The sequence below is a fragment of the Tachysurus vachellii genome, chromosome 10, assembly GCF_030014155.1.
Source record: "Tachysurus vachellii isolate PV-2020 chromosome 10, HZAU_Pvac_v1, whole genome shotgun sequence".
NCBI classification, from domain to species: domain Eukaryota; kingdom Metazoa; phylum Chordata; class Actinopteri; order Siluriformes; family Bagridae; genus Tachysurus; species Tachysurus vachellii.
Window position 1 is genome coordinate 4,622,367 of NC_083469.1, and position 19,409 is coordinate 4,641,775.

The 19,409-nt window shown below is 40.7% G+C and overlaps 1 long non-coding RNA gene and 1 pseudogene across 1 annotated transcript; both read left to right on the plus strand.

Moving 5' to 3' along the window:
* The first annotated feature begins 10,944 nt into the window (after nucleotides 1-10,944).
* Nucleotides 10,945-12,031, plus strand: LOC132851984 (uncharacterized). Its single transcript, XR_009649086.1, has 3 exons — nucleotides 10,945-11,000; nucleotides 11,080-11,140; nucleotides 11,693-12,031. It is a non-coding gene; the product is annotated as an uncharacterized LOC132851984 (long non-coding RNA).
* Nucleotides 12,032-13,957: 1,926 nt separating this feature from the next.
* On the plus strand, nucleotides 13,958-19,409 carry LOC132852458 (translation initiation factor eIF-2B subunit epsilon-like; annotated as a pseudogene).

Here is a 19,409-nt window from a genome sequence, read left to right on the forward strand (position 1 = left end):
TATGGTCTCTCTCTCTCTCTCTCACACACACACACACACACACACACACGTTTCCTTCAGGTTTCTAAAAGCCTGGTGTCCTGTTAGACATACTAATCAGAACTCGGTAAAAGACGGTCCCCACATTTTCATCTTCTCTGAATAAATCAGCATTACTTCATATTTCATTCCCCTTTATTTAAAGATCAGAGATTCTCTAATAGAAGTTCTTTGTCTTTTTCTCTGAAACCATATTTTTTATCTTACTACATTCAGAACCAGAGTTATGGTGATATTTTTAAATCATTCTTTTATCATTAAAGGCATCATTTAGCTACAACATTAACAAAACATTTTATTTGTTATTAGCTACACAGCTAATGTAGATTGATATACAGTACAGTATGTGTGGCATGGTCTCTTTTACTGACCGAGCCTGAGATCCCTTGCTAAGCCATTTGAGTCTTAAAATTCATATTCATCCTGAGTTTGATTGTTTTGCTTTCTTCCCCCACACTAAAATCTTGAATTCACTAGCTCTGTTTTAATTCTTATCCAGACTCAGACCCAAATAGACGTTTTGCTCTGGTGTCTCTGTACTGACGTGTTTAACTGTGTCTGCGCAGCAGGAGATCTTGTACCAGTACCCAGTGTCTGAGGCAGCAGCACAGCTGAAAGCAGTGATCTTCCATGTGCTGTGTCTCACGGTGAACCTCATTGGAGAACAGATCGTCAGGTAACATCACTACTTCTTTACATTTCAAACATACCCTTTATTCTCCTTCTCTCCAAAAAATGATCAATAAATCAGTTGTTTACATTTACAGCATTTGGCAGACGCCCTTATACAGAGCGACGTACATAGGTGCTTAAATCTCTAAACATTGAATACATTAATGCTGGCTCACTAAGTTACATACTTAAGATACCATGAGTTTAAAACATTTGTTCAAAGTTACAATGAAAAAGTGTCAAAGTTTTTTTTTTGTTTTTTTTTAATGCGAAAGATAAGGAAATAAGTGCTAGTTGAAGTGTTTCCTGAATAAGTAGGTCTTCAACCTCCGCTTGAAAATATCCAGTGACTCAGCTGTCCGGACCTCTAGGGGAAGTTCATTCCATCACCTTGGTGCCAGTACAGAGAAGAGTCTTGTAGTATACTTGCCTATTACCCTGAGAGATGGTGGAACCAGTCGAGCAGTGCTGGTAGATCGGAGGGTGCGGGGTGCAGTGCGAGGAGTGATGAGGGCTTTGAGGTAAGAGGGAGCTGGTCCATTTTTGGCTTTGTAGGCCAGCACCAGTGTTTTGAATCTGATGCGTGCAGCTACCGGAAGCCAGTGGAGGGATCGCAGCAGCGGGGTGGTATGCGAGAACTTTGGCAGGTTGAAAACAAGCCGGGCAGCTGCATTTTGGATCATTTGCAGAGGACGGATTGCGTTCATAGGTAGACCTGCCAGCAGTGCGTTGCAGTAATCCAGTCTAGAAATGACAAGAGACTGAACAAGTACCTGAGCAGCCGGTGTGGACAGAAATGGTCGAATCCTTCTAATGTTGTAGAGAGGAAACCGACATGAGCAACATGAGAGGAAAAGGACAGTTGATTGTCCATGGTTACCCCAAGGTTGCGAGCTGTGGCTGAAGGGGAGATCAGATCGTTGTGCAAGGATATAGCAAGATCATGACCTGGGGATGAATCACCTGGGATGAAGAGCAGCTCAGTTTTGCTAGGATTAAGCTTTAACTGATGAGCAGTCATCCATGATGAAATTTCTGCCAGACATGCAGAGATCCGGTCAGAAGCTGTGGCATCTGCGGGTGGGAAAGAGAAGATAAGTTGTGTATCATCAGCATAGCAGTGGTCAGAGAACCCATGTGAGGAAATAACTTCTCCAAGAGAGTGAGTATACAGGGAGAAAAGAAGAGGACCAAGTACTGAGCCTTGTGGGATGCCAGTGGAGAGTCTGCGTGGAGCAGATGTCACTCCCCTCCATGTTACCTGATATGAGCGTCCTTCCAGGTAGCAAGCGAACCATTCCCAAGCTGATCCGCAAATCCCAAGACTCCTGAGGGTGGCTAAGAGAGTCTTATGGTTGACCGTATCAAACGCTGCTGAAAGGTCAAGGAGGATAAGGACGGATGAGAGATTGGCTGATCTAGCAGCATGTAGTTTCTCAGAGACATCTAAAAGGGCTGTCTCTGTGGAATGAGCTGCTTTAAAGCCAGACTGGTTGGGGTCTTGGAGGTTGTTCTGTGAGAGATAGACAGACAGTTGATTAAAAGACAATGCGTTCAAGAATTTTTGAAAGAAACGAGAGAAGTGATACCGGTCTGTAGTTACTGATGTCTGATGGATCCAGAGCAGGTTTCTTCAGGATGGGAATAACCCTTGCTCTCTTGAAAGTAGTTGGTACCTGACCAGATGCTATGGATCTATTGGCGATAGTGGTAATGAAGGGCAGAAGGTCTTGCGAGATGGTCTGGAGCATAGTGGAAGGGAGTGGATCCAATGGGCAGGTGGTAGGATTGCAAGACTGGATGAGTTTTAGAATCTCTTCTGCTGTTACAGTTGAGAAATGCGACAACAAAGGTGTAGGGGAATCCATACTCTGAGATGCAAGTGCAGACGGGGCTGAAGTGAAGGTCCGGCAGATATCCTCAATCTTCTCCTGGTAGAAAGAAGCAAAGTCTTCTGCAGTCAGGGAGGATGAGGAAGGTGGAGCCGGGGGGTCGAGCAGAGAAGAGATGATGTTTTGGAATTTCCGAGGGTCATGTGAGGAAGCTTCAAGCTTTTCCTTGTAGAAGGAAGTCTTGGCAGAAGTCACATCTGAGGAGAACTTGGCCATGAGTGTTCGGTAAGAATCAAGATCTGCATCAAGTTGTGATTTCTTCCACTTTCTCTCTGATGATCTTAGCTCTCTTCGATTGTTGCGCAGCACATCTGAAAGCCAAGGAGCAGAACAAGAAGTTTTCTTGGGTTTAGTGGACATAGGGCAGAGGAAGTCCATAGTTGAGGAAAGAGATGAGAGGAAAGTATCTGTGGCCGAGTCCAAGGGCAGTGAGGAAAAAGACTCAGGATCAAGAAGGGAAGAAAGAGTGCCAGAAGCTACAGAAGAAGGGGAGACAGAGTAAAGGTTGCGGCGGGTAAGAGCGAGGGGGTGAGAGGTAGTTTTAGGTAGGGTAGGGAGAGTGATGGTGAAGGATACCAGGTGATGATCAGAGACGTGTAGTGGGGTAGCAGTCACGTCTGTAGCTGGAGAAGGACGGGTGAAAACCAGGTCCAGCACATTGCCTCCTTTGTGTGTGGGGATGTAGCTGTTGAGTGTGAGTGTGAATGAGTCGAGAAGAGACAGGAGGGAAGAAGAATGTAGCTTGTCAGAGGGGAGGTTGAAGTCACCAAGCACTGTCAGGGGGGAGCTATCAGAAGGGAAAGCACTAAGCAGTGTGTCCATTTCTTCCAGGAAGTCACCTAGGGGACCAGGAGGGCGGTAAACAACAATGATAACAAGGTTAATTGGAGAGGTAACTGAAATGGCATGGAATTCAAAAGAGGAGATGGTTAAATGAGACAAGAGGAGAGGTGTAAAGCACCATTTCTTTGACAGCTGTACCACCACCCCTGCCTGTTTCTCTTGGTGAGTGAGAGAAAGCATAGGCAGAGGATAAAGCAGCTGGTGTAGCAGTGTTCTGTGGGGATATCCAGGTCTCTGTTAGCGCAAGAAAATCAAAGGAGTAATGGGAAGTTAAAGCAGAGATAAAATCAGCTTTTTTCACAGCAGACTGGCAATTCCAGAGCCCACCTACCACCACTGTTTGAGACTTACACAACAGAGGAGGGTAGATGAGGTTACTGGGATTATGACCTCTGCTCTGTGGACGAGAGCATCTGCGAGTGTAGGAATTGAGTACAGAGATGGGTTTAAGGCACATATTTGCAGTCAAACAAGAGTGAGAATTAAGGTATGGTAAAATATAGCAAAACAGTATTAGACACTAAGTTTACAATGAGAGAGAGAGAGATACTTACAAACCGCTACAGACGCTAGTGTCTGTAGTGGAGAACCTTCAATTTAAATAGGTAAGCCCTGCCCCCAATTCACACCTTAAGGTAGACTGAAACTACTCCTGATTAATCAGCTGAGAGAACAACAAGGACCAACACTATAAAAATCAACAATGATATAGAATATAACAATTCAAATCACACTACTCTAGAACAAAGTGAGTTAAGCAGATAGTATACAAAAGTCAGGAACCTACTTTACCAGAAGACAATATATTCAAATGAAGAGAGTTAAAGCACACAGTTGTTGCCCTTCCACTACTGTTGCATAATGAACTAATCACAATTATTTGAACTAAATATAATTTACTGTCAGTGTCATTGTTTTATTAATAATGTAGTAGAATGGATCACCAGATAGAAGTGTCGTTCCTAATGACTTTACTGATATATTCAAACTAATGTACCTTGTGTTTTAGTTATTCATAAATAAACACGTTACATTTGAATGAAGCTCTTCGCTCATAAACCCCCTCTAACACTAAGCTCAGTATTTGACATCGTATCAACATGGCGGGTCACACAATCAACATTAAATGATTACTACTTGTCTAATGTTGAAGCAGGTTATAGTGTGTGTGTGTGTGCGTGTGTGTGTGTGTGTGTGTATGTGTGTGTGTATGTGTGTGTGTGTGGTTCCTCCCTGGTGCTCAAAAACCAATTGGTCCACGTGGGTTATTGGAAGGAAGGAGAGAATCTGCTGGTGATCGGTCTGCTTGCTGACAGGTAAGTTAATTCTCATACATAAAGGTTTAAAGTTGTGCCTGAAACGATGACTACCCACTAAGCACTCACAATAAAATACAGCTGACATTCACGTACTGGGCTAAATTAAAAGACCTTTGTTTGATGTCCACCGGCCATCTTGAAATTTTTTCTTAATCCAGCATCAGCACCCAGGAGCCCCGACCCGCTTCTGTTATTGAGTTATGATATGATTTAGAATTAAATACTTTTAAGGAATGTTTGAATTTTTAGTCGTCCGGTTTAATTGAAATTAGGTCTAGCATATTCACCTCTTCACCCTGAACACACCCTGACACCTTGGACAGTTGTCACTACTCTAGTCGCAAAACATTGGTGTCAGTGTGGTGTTTCTCAGTGATGTGTATCGTCCTACAGGGTGCCATTGCTGCATCTGCAGACTGTTATAAAGGGTTTGGTGTGAACTCTCGGGGTCATGTACGGCTCCCTGCACAGGTCAGTGCTGTTTGCATGCATGTTACACAAACAATAACCTATTTGTTTCATTTTCATTTCCTGTTTGTAGTTATATTTTATTCTTGTTTTTCACTTTCTGTGCACAGATGGGTGGGACAAAGGGCAGAGAGAATGAGAGAGTTTGTGCAGTTGTAATTGTGTGGTTTAGTATATTTGTGTGGTTTTTGCTGCTTCGATGTGGCAATGGGAGGAATTTAGCAGAAAACTGGACATATAAAGTCCATAAAGTTAAATAAATCTGGGAAAAGCTTGTAGTGGAAAACATTGTTAAATGTAACTATAATGACAACATTAAACTGCTAAAGCTCGGTTTATACGGTGTGGCAAATTTAACATTCACAAAATTGTAAAATTTGAAATGCTGCACAGGAGGTGGGAATACACCAGGGATGGGATACCAAGCCATCACAGGGCACTGTGCAATCCAGGGAGGCTCAAAAGCTACCTGCTGCACCTCCACCTCCACCTCCACCACCACTACAGTACTGGAAAAATCCAGAGAAATCAAATGTTTCCCTGTTTCTCTGTAGGGCCTTCAGCAACTTGGAGAATGCTCCTTGTCTGGATCATTTCTTCTGCCTGTTCTTCCAGAGTATAATCCAACCCTCTTGTTTGAGTGACAGCCCTGGCTCCTCCCCGTCCAACATCTCTGGGAACCTCTTCCTAGACTACTTACCCACCATGCGCTGGCTCTGAGACTACAAACAATAACTAAGGAAAATACATGCTTATCAACTATTTGACTATTTATTTCATTTTTGTATGAAATTTCAATTTTTTTTATTTCTTATCCTACATGCAAAATATTAAATAATGAGTTCTTTGTTTTAAGCATATTTATTTTAATCGTTATATTATATATCTATTTTCTTTGATTAGCTACTTACTTACTTACTTATTTACATTATATAAATTATGAAATGTGTGCATTCTTCATGGATTCCTTATGGATTGGTAAATACATCAAATACGTTGAAAACACAAAGTCAGATATTTCATTCTCGTAGTGTGTGTGTGTGATTTTCAGTAGCTTTTTCAGTTCCTTTATGATCAGTTTATAACTGATCAGAGCCTCTGTGTCTGACTCTGGTTTTGTTCCGTGTCTGTTCTCTTCAGCTGCCCTGCTGAGGAGCAGCTTTAACTCTTCTGCATCTTTTTTTCTATCTCAGAAAGGATTTTGTTGTTGTGTCACGTATCATTATTGCTCTTGATAGTGACACCAGAATGAATTCATTACACTTTTAGTTGTTATTGAACCCTTTGTATGCCCTGAAAGTTGGCTTTTGCTCCACGGGTATTAAACTAAATTTAATGAACTCAACCAGGTTCAATTATTTTGTGCCTTTTTTATTTGATGAAATAGCGAAGGGAAATTGAACTATTTCAAAATAAATAAAGACATTCTATTCTAAGTGCATGTTGGCTGGTATTTTGCTTTCAGCACTCCAGATGTGCAATTATTTAAACGTTACCTGTGTGTGTGTGTGTGTATGTGCGTGCATGTATGTGTGTATACATGTATGTGGGTATGAGAGTGTGTGTGTGTGTGTGTATATACTGTACAGTATATACTCTGAAGTGAGTCTGTGTGAAAAAGACCATGTCTTATTTAAATTCATCCTTATAAAATCCGAAATAAAATCTTCCTGAAGTAACAAAAAAGTGTGCACCGGTTTTAGGAAATAAACAAAGAAATCATTTTTGTGTGCAGGATTATTAAAGCTATGTGGTGTGCGTAGGCATTTTGTGCTAGAGGTAGTGCATTGAAAAATTGACTCTCTCTCTCTCTCTCTCTCTCTCTCTCTTTCTCTCTTTCTCTGTCTCTCTGTGTGTGTCTCTCTGTGTGTCTCTATCTGTGTGTGTGTGTGTGTGTGTGTGTGTGTGTGTATGCAGGCTCACGGCAGGTTTGGAGAATACACTCTTTCACTATGTTCTGATGGAGACACCCACACACCCACACACCACCCTCAACTCATCCGCAACTTCTACCACTGCTGCCTGTCCATCTGCCACATCTTCCAGCAAAGCCTGCCGGTAAGTGTGTGTTTCAGTGTTTAGGTTTGCATTGGTTGGTGTGTGTGTCTGTGTGTTTCTAAACATGTGGGTGTGTTCATTATCACCTGAAATAATTTTCCTTTTAAGGCATAACCTGAAATTCTAGTCATGTGTTACTGGACACTGGGTTTTGTGTGTGTGTTTCTGTATGTGTGTATGTGTGGAGTGTACTGTAAATGTGTGTGTGTATGTGTGTGTGTGTGTGTGTGTGTGTGTGTGTGTGTGTATATGTGTGTGTATGCATGTGTGTGTTTGGGTGTGTGTATGTGTGTGCTTGGGTGTGTGTGTATGTGTGTGTATGTGTGTATGCATATGTGTGTGTGTATGTGTGTTTTTGGGTCTGTGCATGTGTGTTTCTGTGTGTTTGTGTGTGGGCATGTATGCATGGCGTGTATGTGTGTATATTGTAGCAGGACATGCGAGGAGCTGACAGGTCACACTCTTCTCTAGGCCTTGGCCCAGTTAAAGAACATGGCATTTTGTTCCAGTGTAAACCCGAGAACTGGACGGACCAAAAGAAACCTGCTCCCACTATGACCTACTGGGTTATCGAAGTTTCTATATTTCCTAACTGCTGCACTAAAACGTGTAATTTAGCTTGGATTTTTGTATATTCCAACCTTCCAACGATTGGTATTTGACTAAAATTGACCTACAGCTGACTACAAGCTCAGACTCCTTCCTCTACAAAACAGTCCTGTCTCTGAAGGAATGACTGCAGATTTAGAGAAGCTCATAAATGCTGACCGATTCAACTGTCTTCTATTCTTTTTCTTCTTGTACATATATGAAGAAATCTTTAGCAGCGCTTTTTCACTTTGGTTACTTTAATGCTGCACTCAGGCATTTTGTTTATTGTTAGTACTGATGAATCTAATGGAAATGAATAAGCAAATTGTTTTCAGTGCAGAAAACGCAAGAAAAACATCAGCAGTCGATTGAAAGTTTTAGTTTACAGACTGATAAAATGACCGGACAATGGCACATATGAAGGAATCTTAAGATCTGTAGTTCATTTCCTCTTTTCTGGTACAATATTTTACCTTATGTGTCTGTGGTGCAACACAAATTATACTCTATGCTAGTTTTATTGGTGTAGCATCAATTTTACACCCATATATACGATGTTATTTATGTTTAGCCGGTGCATCTGGCTGCAGAGTAGGTTTTCAATCGGAACTTACAACCTGTGTGTCACTGGTCTGTGTTGCAGGCGGATGATGCTAGAACGCGTTCCTCAGGAGTTCTACGTATGTTACCACGACTCGGTGCCGGAGGTTCCTGTGGAGATGGCTTACAGGCTCTCGTTCGGCCTGACCGTGTGATTTTTATTCAGGTTTCTATTCTAGGTCACATTGAATATTAAATACCTGCATGACTCTATACGAAGAACAGAGACTATGAGGAGTGATGGATTACATAAAAGAATTCTGGCCTTTACTTTTTAATACTTCTGTGTTCAGGAACAGAGGAAATGTTCTATTTTCTGTGTGAAATAGAGGAAATGAACAGGATTTTGGGAGTCAGTCATCTGAAAACCTCAACATTTATACTTCAGATTGTGCTTTTTAAAGAGAGGATAAAGCTAACAGGCTTAGAGGATATTAGTGCAGGAGCAAATTAATTTCCACTTTAGAGATGTGTAAACGTTCACTGGTGTGTGAGAAAACTGTCATTTTTAGCAGGTAAATTCTGAACATTCTCTCATGATGAGTTGTAGGTTTGTACATGGCAGGTTTTCTCACAACATTGCAGATCTGGATGTTTTTTAATCCTACTGGACTTTCTGGTGTTGTAATATAAAGAGCTTGATATTACATTGACCAACATCAGGGTTTGTTTTTTTTTTTTTTCTTTTTAACATGGTAAGAAATATTTAAATTATAGCTGTGGAAGCTTGTTTCAGCTACGAGAAAATATTCCAAATACTTCTTTATTTTATAATTATCACAACTGAATCTTTTTTCTCACAGCTAAGAGTTCTCACAGCTGCAATTTAGTACACAGTCACACTAACTCACAATGTATTATTAATGAATGAATTAATTGTGACATTAAAGTGCATTTGTATGATATCACAGAATTGTGGAATTCATATTTTTTCAAATACCGTACACCAGCTCCCGTAGGAAGGAGTTTGTCCGTTGTGTATTAAAGTGCTGCACCACAGATGTATGAAATAGTCTTTGTGGGTTAGGTGTGAGCGGTTCTAAACTCTTAGGATCATTCAGGTTATCCACAGTTAGGGGGTCGACTGTTGACTACTGCCATAGCCTCATAAAACAAAGTGTGCAATGAAGCATCACTAAGTCTGCCTGATGAAAGTGATACGGTTGAACTTAGAACACTACGTACAGTTTTGATTTGCCGCTTCCATACCCCACCAGCATGACTGGAATGGTGAGCATTCAAAATAAAGTCACATTGCTTGTCAGCAAGAAAAACACTAAGTCTTTCAGGGTCAAGCTCCTGTAATGCAGAATTCAGTTCATGTTTAGCATCTATGAAATTGGTACGCTGGTCACATTGAATTTGTCTCACTGTGCCTTGAATAGCAATAAAGCATCGTAGGGCATTGATGAATGCATCTGTAGACATGTCTTCTAACATCTCAATGTGAATAGCTCTTGAACAAAAACAGGTCAGAAGCAGACCAAACCTTTTGTGTTGCTTTCTGCCCTCCTTAGTAATGAAAGGACCAAAGCAATCCATACCACAGTACGTAAAAGGTGAGGAAGGTTCCACACGTTCTGTAGGAGATCACTCATCCTTTGACCTTCAGCAGATTTTCTTAGCCTTCTACAAGTTACACAGTTGTGGATGAATAAAGTGACAGCTCTGTTTATTCCAGGTATCCAATAGCCACAAGACCTGATGTCATTGATTGTGAATCCCTTTCCTTGGTGCTTCGCTCTTTCATGAATGTTTGCAATTATTAATTTGCTTATGTGATGTTCTCTGGGAATAATTAAAGGATGTTTGAATGAGTGTAATTTATTATGGCCTGGAAGTTGTTTTCCTAGGTTCAAAATATCTATCTCCTTCTGATGGACTTGCTTTTGCACTCCCTTTAGGATCAAATGTTTTGTCTCCTCTTGTTCACTCACAGTTGCAGGTGAATTTGTTTTATCCTTCCTACTTAGTCTCAAAAGGCGTGCAATGGCTTTGACAGCTGTCTTCAGTTGATGTTTGTTCGTGGGACTTTCTGCCTTTAGTTTTGCCTTCAGCAAATGCACTTTCAATCAAGTTGAGATCAGGTGATTGACTCGGCCATTGCGGAATATTCCATTCCTTTCCCTTAAAAAACTCCTGGGTTGCTTTTGCAGTGTGGTTTGAATCATTGTCCATCGGTACTGTGAAATACCGTCCAATCAACTTTACGGCATTTGGCTTTATCTGGGCAGACAGTATATTCTATACACTTCAGAATTCATCCAGCTGCTTCTGTCTTCTGTCACATCATCAATAAACACCAGTGACCCAGTGCCACTGGAAGCCATGCATGCCCATGCCATTACACTGCCTCCACTATGTCTTACAGATGATGATGTAAGTGTAACCCACACAAGGTTACCGGAGTGCAACTCTCTACTCTGCCTGCGGGTGGCGCATAAACCCCCGGGAATTCACTTAAGAAACAAACACGCTTTTCCTCTGGTAAAGACTGCTAGAAATCAAACAAGGACTGGTATGTGAAATATCCTCTAAAGCACATAAATTAAAAGAAGAATTTCATACTGTATATTGAAATATTGTTTGTCCATTAGGTTAAAAGCTGTGTGAGGGAGAGTTAAGCCGCATGGCAGCAAACTTCTCAAGATACCTCCGGTAAGGATGGTTATGCTAGCTCAGCTAAGTTAGACACCACTGTAGCAGATCTTTAATAGTGTTTACACCGCTAAAGGTGCCTTCATACTGTTTTGTTGACTTAAAAGTTAATATACATGTGTTTAAAATAAGGGTGATTTAGTTCATTGAATTGTGAATATACATGTTTGATGTATATGAGGAGCAGAAGTTTATCTTAGCTGTAGAATAAATAGCTAAAGAATAAATGTTAAAATGTGATGGTTAAAATGTTAAGATGGAAAAATAGATGAAAAAAGGAAAAAACCTAAATATCTGGTTTCAGAAATAGGTTTTTGAAATCCTGTGATTTATTTTTGTACATTGAGATGGAAGTACATGAAAGATTGTTGTTTATTGGAACTGACTTATGTTATGTGGTGTGATGTGTGCCTATTAATTTGCATAGAGATTAGAGTATTTATAACCTTTTACAATTGGTTATTTGATTTGGCATTTGAATGGAGAACAGATGATTAGATTTGAACAGAAATGAGGCAATTGTAATTAATGCATTCTGTACTGTATGTATAGATTGGTTTTTAGAACGGGATAGACCAACCGCAGAAGTGAATGGATCAAGAGTGGCATCTTTGGAACCAGCATCATCCCGTGCCTTCATTTGTGATACAGATAAGAACACACGTAAACCTACCCAGGTAGTGAAGAGAACATACTCTAGGAAACACACACACCCACACACCAAGAACTTCCATGGACTGAGCTCCTCACCCTATCTTTAAGGGAGCGCCCAGCCACCCTGCGGAGGAAACTCATTTCGGCCGCCTGTATCCAGGATGTTGTCCTTTTGGTCATGACCCAAAGCTCATGACCATAGGTGAGGGTAGGAACGTAGATCGACTGGTAAATAGAGTAGACTGGTTTCTCATATATATATATATATATATATATATATATATATATACATGAAACCAGTCTACTCTATTTACCAGTCGATCTACTATCTATCTATCTATTTTTTTTTTTTTTTTAATTTGAGGTTTGTTTTGAGTTTATTGTGTGCTGTGCACTTAGGAAGCCGGCTTAGGTAGGCAGGGAATGTAAATAACTGCCATTCATTTTGTATAATACAATTTTCGAATTTATCTGTTTTGTGTTGTCTGTTCTGATGACCGTTTACTATTTCAGGCTCCATTGTCATATCTAGAGCTTCTGATACTAGCCCAGCTTTAATTTCTTAATACTTAAATTAGGTATTAGTTACATTAACCTAAGACAAAGGTTACATAAGCTTTGGATCATGAGCTGTTCCAAGCCTTCTCAGGGTTCCCACGCGTCCTGGAAAACCTGGAAATCCTGGAAAATTAATGACCAATGTTCCAGTCCTGGAAAACACATGGAAAATGAGAGAAAACATAAATTGTCCTGGAAAAAATCTTGTTGTCCTGGAAAATTATTTTATTTTTATTTATTTTTATTTACTTTATTATCTTAATTATTAAATTATTATTATAAATGTTCTTGATCATTTAAAGAACAGTTTACAACTGGTCGAAACAATTAACGTTAGTAACAGAAAGCGCTCTGTTCAGGGACGCTGAGTTTTGACGTTTTTTTGTTATGCTGTTTAATCTCGCTGTGACGGATGACGCTGTCTTGTGTTGGCGGTTTCAGGTGCTAGGAATGGTTTAAGTGCTCGAATGTTTTCAGCAAATGGTGACGGGTAAGCATGTTATATCAACCTTGTTAATCTGAATATCATGTGCAAGGGGAATGCACAGCAAACTAAAGCATGCATGACGGCATTGGCCTGAGAAAGGAAAGGGTATTAATATGTGCGGCCTTTTTATTTTATAATTGTTGAAATTTCATTCACATGACAAATTGTCTTTAAAAGTAATCCATCCACACAGTCCCCGAAACCTGTTTTATGGGCGATATACTGTAAGAAGTCAAAATTAGATATTCTACTGACGGGATGCACAGTGAAGCATACATTGAACAATTATTTGCATGCTCAAAGTGCAGCACAGACTAGTGTTGTAAACATATACAGTAAGGCGAAGGCTGGTAACCTATAATAGGTTTACTTATATAAACTTAAAAACACGTTTGCAAATGTGATATTGATTTTTGCAACAGTTCACTAAACAAGAAGTTAAGTGACTTCCTTTCTATCCTTCACTAACCATAGGATCACTCCTGTCACTTCCTTTTTAGCAACATACAATGGCGTTTCTTTGAGTAGGCATTTATTAACGAATGGTTCGTGAAAGTGAATATCATCATAAATACCGTCATTTTCTTTATTCCTAAATGAATACGTATTTTGAATGACTCGTTTGAAAGAGCTCTGTGTGTGGGTATCTGGTGTTTTTCTAATTTTATAGTTAAGTAATAGCCATAAAGCGTACGTTGTTTTTAAGACTTCTGGAGAGAAGAACATACTACTTTAGGCCGTGAATCTGTGATCCTTGTCTTTTTTTCCTAAATTTGAAACGTCCTGGAAAAGTCCTGGAAAATGATCTCTGAAAAAGAGTGGGAACCCTGACAATACTTACTGAAATATAATTATTATTTTATTGCTTTTGTATTAGTTGTTTGAAGAGTAAAAAAAAAATTGGTCGGTCTTAACGCAAATTTAAAATTAAGCAAAAAAAAAAAAAAAAAATGAGTCTGTCCTAAATTGACAGGGTCGTTCAGATTACGGCAAACAAGAATATTTTCAAGGATGGCCTAATTTATAAATTTTTTATAAATTTTATTTTTTCATCAGCTTAGGCGGTGGTTGTCGGCGGCAAAAAGGTGGTTGTCGGCGGCAAAAAGGTGGTTGTCGGCATGGTTGCCGCTGATAACCAGGTGGATTATCTGGACATGATGCTGGGCGCCGTGACCAATGTTATCAAGGTGATGCGGAGCGCAGAGGTAGTCGTCAAGTGGCTGACCTGCTTCTGCATCACCTTCGAAGTCGCTTTCTTAATTTGCTCTGGTTTCCTTGTTGAGTTTTGCAGCATTATTGCTTTTTCAGTCATAAAGGTGTATATATAGTTTTCAGAAGGAACATCTGATTTATGGACTTGTTTTCTTTCTTATTTTTCTTATCCCCTGTCGGCACGCACAGAGCTGGACATTCTAAGGAGGCGGCTGAGTGACAGGATGCAAAACATCGTTTGTGCCTTCAGGTTTATTTTATGTATTTTTGATTTTCTTTTACATTTAGCCCTTTTTATTTTAGTTCTATAAAGGAAGAGGGGAAAAATGAGTTGTTTTTTTTAAGGGAATCGTTTTATTTTTTTTTAAATGTTTTTTTAAATTATCAACATTATTATTGTTTTATTAATTGAAATTTTAAATCAATAAAAGGTTCATGTTAAAAAAAGTTCATGTTGTGGATGCAATTTTTAAAAAAAAGTTTTTTTTAAATGTTCCCTTTTACTTAACATTACAACACACACTGATTAGAAACACAACACACATGATTATAAAAACACACAACACACACTGATTAAAAAAGGTTCAGAGAGGTTCTGGTAAGTATTTAGTACTGTTGAACCTGGAGTTGAGCAGTGTTTTATTAAAGGGATTTCAGCTGCTCTTGTGTTCTACTTATCCTCCACACTGAGTGTGTAAGGGCTGACGGTTTGATCCGGAGTGAAGTAATCGGGACAGAGCGCACTGGAGAACCATGAAGAGTTCTCCTCTGGGTTCTGATCCAACTGAAACTCCTGTGCCTTTTTCTTTCTTTTTTTACAATCTGCACTTTAATAAACATCCTGAGTTGTTAGCAGACCAGCTGTGTCCTGTTGTATGTCTTTATTGTCCACCAAGGTAGAAATTTTTTTTTGGCTCACTATCACTTGAAAATGAGAAACAAAAGGAACTGGAAAATAACATAAAAACAAAGACCAATATCCATTAGAATATCAAATTATCACATCACAGTATCTCAGATTTTTACACTTGTTTTATCAGTCGCTTGAGGAATTAAGAAATGTAATAGCATTTGGGATAAAAGACCTCTTAAACATGTTTTTATGTGCTAAGGGAACCCTTAGTGCAAGTGTGTGTGAGCAAGTCTGTAATTACAGTATAGTTGGTTTATATAGTATAGTTTAATTGTGTTTTATAAATGATAAACATGTACATTTAATCTCTCTCTCTCTCTCTCTCTCTCTCCATCTAGACTGAGGCGTGGTGTGGGATGGGACACGCCTACAGTGTGGATTCAGACTTAATGATTCGTTTGTTTATTACAGAACATTTTCCATAGTCGCAGTGATGAGTTTGAGGTTTGTCATGATCTGCTGGACTGCCATTTCAGTATCTGTTCCCCTCAGGTGTGTGTTTACTCTGAACCAAACACACACTCCTGTACATAACGAGTGTATGACATTCCTCAAGTTGCTGAACTCTTCACTGATAACTTCGACTATCAGACCAGGAACGACTTCGTCCGTGGGATTCTCGTCAACGAAGAGGTCAGAGCACTTACACATCTCACATGCTAGTAACTTTATTCTACATTTTCATCATGCTAGCCAGAGTTAGCATTTTTGTATAGAGTAGACTGTATGAATAAACAACTGGTTATAGTAGCATGTAGCAGTGTGTTGTTGTTTTCACTGATTTTCCTGTTAGATTTTGTGGAATCAGATCCACATGTGAGTAAAGATGGCTAAGGCGCACGCGTCTCCAACCTGCACATGTACGACTGGGCGTATCCCATCACCCCTGAAGCTAACTTCTCAGATGAAGAGGGGCGGAGCTGCACACACTCGCACCACAACATTTACCGTGAAGTGGGCGTCAGCCTGGGACACGGCAGTTTGATGGAGAAGAATGTTCTAATTGGACGAAACACGGTGATCTGCGCCAACTGCAGTCTGTCAAACACTGTGATTGGGGCTAACTGTTTCATCGGTAACACTTCCTGCTTCACCCTCACTTCCTGTTTCACTCTCGCTTGGGTTTTTCTTTCTGACATGTGTGTGTGTGTGTATGTATGTGTGTGTGCATCTGTGTGTCTCCTAGGTGATGGCGTGGTGTTGGATCGATTTGTTGGATTCGTATTGGTGACGTTGTGACGGTTCGTCAGTCTGTGATCTGTGATGGAGTGAAGGTGAAACACAGAGTTACACTCAAACCACAGTGTGTACTCGCTTATAGTGTAAGGATTCATACACACATACACACATACACATACTCACACACACACACACAAACACACACAGACTCACACATACACTCCCACACTCACACATACACTCTCTCACACACACACACACACACACACACACACACACACACACACACTCACTCACACAGAGCACCTACACACACACATTACTATTGTTCCTCATCTCTAACACACCTCTGATGATAATTTTCTCTGTATAGCTCTTGTACATTATCCCATGACCTTTACACCCTGGGGGTAGGTGGTCATGGGGCCAGGCGTGTCTCTCCATGAGGGGACGGTTGTGTCTCTGCATCACCCAGACGAGGAGGAGGAAGATGAAGATAAGGATGAGTTCCTGATAGATGACAATGACGTCAGTGTTCATAAAGACAAGGTCAAACACAAGGGTACACACACACACACACACACCTCTCTCTGTAGTCTACAAAAGATACACAGCTGTATGGTTCACAAGACTATACGCACACCTGTATAGGTGAGGGCGGGGTTAAAAATAGTTCATATCTCTGACTGGTAGATCAGTCAAACAGATACAGAAATGTTTTGTTTACTTGTTTGTGGTGTTTTTAGCGTATAACCCAGCTGAGGTGGGCTCTGAGGGGCGGGGCTACCTGTGGAAGAACAGCAGCATTGATGATGTGGATGGGTAGAAGCTAACACAGTGCATTTGGGGTGACATATGCACACACACACGCACACACACACATGTAAATGAAAGGTCTGTGTTTGCATTGTGATAGTGTGTGTGTGCGCGCGAGCAGGTCTGGTTATAAAGTTTGATCCTGAGAGTGAGACAGAGAGCAAGGCCAGTGAAGGATCACATGATCCTGGAAGTCGATCTGAATCGCCCGAGCTTGACTTTGTTAAAGGTACTGACACTCGGGCTGTGTCCCAAATCACGAAACATCATGCCATGGTTACTATGACCACAGACTGTTTCTTTTAAACACTGCTTGCTGAAACCTAAGTGCCAGCGCATTTTGCACTCTTTAGACACGTAGTGAAGGAAACGTTATGTTTGGGACATGGCCAATGCGAACAGATTATTGCCATGGTAACTGTCAGTATTCACATACAGTTTATGGTGTACTCTGTAGACACTTTGTGTTGGTGTCACTTCGCTCTTGGTGGTCTGTTGTCATGGTAACCGCACACTCTGTTGCAGACATTTTTTATTAGCTAACATACAATAACTGTACATCTCGGACACAAAGGACTTACAACTATATTACAGGTTTAGAATATCTATAATATGTAGACTGTTCTATGAAGGTAGTGTAATGTGATTTGGGAGGTAACACTGTTGTCATGGTGATCGCGGTGGCTAGGGTTGAATGAATAGTTAGGTATCGAACACAGCTTTCTAGAAGATAGTGTATACTTTATACATAAACTGTGTGTGTGTGTCAGTGTTTCAGAGCGAGATTCTCTGCACTCTGCAGCGAGGTCTGGAGGAGAACATCAGCTGTGACAATCTGGTTCTGGAGATCAACTCGCTCAAGTGAGTCATTAAAGAGGGAATAAGATGTAGCTGTGATTTAAGGGTGATAAAAACCCTCAGGGTGGTGAAACAGGAGTATCATCTGCTCTAATATCATCCACTCTAATATCATTTACATTTACAGCATGTGACACTCTCTTATCCAGAGCAATGTACAGAGGTGTTTAAGTCTCTATCATTGAATACATCAACTCTGGTTCACTAGGCTACAGACTTTAGATACCATGGGACGAAAAACTTTGTTCAAAGCTCATATATATAAATACACATATCCAACAAACAGGGGATAAAGTGCTAGTTGAATTGTCTCATGACGAAGTAGGTATATAGCCATCATTTGAAGATATCCAGTCTAGGGGACATTTATTCCTCCACCTCGGTGCAGAACAAAAAATAGTCTTCCCTCTTACCCTGAGAGATGGGACCAGTGGAGCAGTGCTGTAGGTCTGAGGGTGTGAGGTGCAGTGTGAGGAGTGATAAGGGCTTTGAGGGAAGAGGGAGATGGTCCGTTTTTAGGCTTTATAGACAACCAGTGTTTAAATCTGATGTGTGCAGCTACAGGGTGGTGTGTGAGAACTTAGGCAGGTTGAAAACAAGCCGTGCAGCTGCGTTTTGGATCATTTGCATCATCAGCTCTAATATCAGTAACAGTAATTATGGTGATTTTACAGGTATGCCTATGACATCACTCTAAAGGAAGTGATGCAGATTCTCACTAAAGTGGTTCTGCAGTTTCCTTTCCAACAGCAAGGAGCTCAAATCACTGCTGCCCAGTACTCCACTCTACTGCTGCCTGTGAGACTGTCTGTCTGTCTGTGAGTCTGTCTGTCTGCCTGTCTGTCTCTCCTTCTTTCTCTCTCTGCCTGTCTCTCTGCCTGTCTGTCTCTTTGTCTGTCTCTCTGCCTGTCTCGCTGTCTGCCTGTCTCTGTCTCTCTGTCTGCCTGTCTCTGTCTGCCTGTCTGTGTGTCTGTCTCTCTCTCTCTCTCTCTCTCTTTCACATTACTATAGATGATTGCTGTAGACACCTAAAAAGTGCTCTGTGTATTTGATTGCTTAAAGCCAGGAAATAAAATGAAATAAAGCCAGGTAAAGTGTGTGTGTGTGTGTGTGTGTGTGTGTGTGTGTGTGTTTAGTTGTTGAAGAAGTGGTCTCCAGTGTTTAAGAACTATGTATAGCGAGCTCAGGATCACACACACTGTCTCTCCACTCTGTAGGAAGTGTTCATGGAGCATGACAGACACTAGCCTGCTCTTGCAAAGGTAAAGCCACACCCATAGCTGTACACCACACCCACCACACAGAGCCACACCCACAGCAATGAGCTACTTTCATCACATAAAACCACACCCACTGCAGTAAACCACACCCACAACACAAAGCCACACCCAACTTGTGAGGTGCATGTAAGCTCTGTTTGTACACTATATAGTAGTAGGGTGCTGTGGTTTAGCTGTGTGTGTCTGCGTGTGTGTGCTCTGTAGGTGTTGATGAGTGTGTACCAGTTGGAGATACTAGATGAGGACTCCATTGTGTGCTGGTTCTCTTAGGGAGCTCAGACCGAGAGGAGCATTACCCTGCGCAAGAACCCC